At 41.4% G+C, this 1344-nt stretch overlaps 1 pseudogene; it reads right to left on the bottom strand.

Annotated features, from left to right (window-relative positions):
* LOC128050503 (olfactory receptor 7G2-like) lies at positions 1-976 on the bottom strand (annotated as a pseudogene).
* Between the last annotated feature and the right edge of the window lie 368 nt (positions 977-1344).

The raw sequence follows: 1344 nt of genomic DNA, 5'->3' as shown, positions 1-1344 counted from the left end.
TCATTCTATAAGCACAAGTCCAAGGTAGATGGCACAACCACAGAAAAGAAGGTGTCCCACTGATAAGTTTTCTCAAGGCTCCCTTCATGTCCCTGTTTCTCAGGCTGTAGATAAAAGGGTTCATCATCTGAGAAACCATGATGTACATAACTGAAGCCACTGCAGTCTTCCTGGATGAGCCAGTCAGTATAGAACTTATATAAACCCCAAAGCCTGTCCCATAGAATAAGGAAACAACTGACAAGTGAGACCCACAGGTGGAAAAAGCTTTCAGCTTTGCACCCGCTGATGGCATTCTCAAAACAGAGGAGACAATTTGAGTATAAGAGAAAATGATGCCAGAGAGAGGAAGGACACCAAATATGCTACCCACTAAATATAACAAAAGGTCATTGATGTGAGTATCAGAACATGTTAGCTTAACAACCTGAGCAAGTTCACAGAAAAAGTGAGGGATTTCCAGGTTCTTACAAAAGGACAGCCGCAATGCTGTCAGACTGAGGAGCAGAGCATTCAGAATGCTTAGCAACAGTGAGAATATAATCAGCAGGGCGCAGGTTTGCGGGTTCATGATAATTGAGTATCTTAAGGGGTGACAAATGGCCACATAACGGTCATAAGCCATGACAGTAAGGAGAAAATTTTCCAGAAAGGCAAAAACCATGACGAAGCACATCTGGGTGAGGCAGCCTGAATATGTGATGCTCTGATTTTGTGCTTGGATGTTGACCAGCATTTTGGGGATCGTGGTTGTGCTCATGCAGATGTCAGTAAAGGACAGGTTGGAGAGGAATAAGTACATGGGGGTGTGGATGTGGGGATCACAGCTGACAGCGAGGATGATGAGCAGGTTTCCCAGGAGAGTGATCAGGTACATGGACAGGAACAGGAAGAAAATGTGGAGCTGTAGTTCTGGATCATCTGTCAATCCCAGGAGATAAAAATTGGAAACATCTGTTTGATTTCTGGTTTCCATATTGTTGACGAATCTGAAGGAAAAATGGAGTGAAAAGAAAATAAAATGAAGGATCCCCAGGTGAGCAGCAGCAGCCCTTGGGAACTGATTAGAACTGCAAATTCTTGGTACCACTGTAGATTTACTGCTGATAAACTGTAGGGATAAGGGCCAGAAATTCAAGTTTCAACAAACCCACCTGATGAATTTGATATATGGTAAAGTTTGAAAAAAACAGTGCTTAAGTATTGAATATAAAGAAATAAAATTCTATGTATATTGTAAACCCAAGAAAAGAAAGCATTTAAGTATTTCCCTTTGCTAATTTTCCCCTCCATCATCACATTTCACACTTTGTTTGCATTTATTTTTACTGATCACCAACACAT

The sequence above is a fragment of the Budorcas taxicolor genome, chromosome 7 (assembly GCF_023091745.1).
Source record: "Budorcas taxicolor isolate Tak-1 chromosome 7, Takin1.1, whole genome shotgun sequence".
In the NCBI taxonomy this organism is placed as follows: domain Eukaryota; kingdom Metazoa; phylum Chordata; class Mammalia; order Artiodactyla; family Bovidae; genus Budorcas; species Budorcas taxicolor.
Note: the sequence above shows the minus strand (reverse complement) of the source record. Positions and strands in the feature narration are given on the sequence as shown.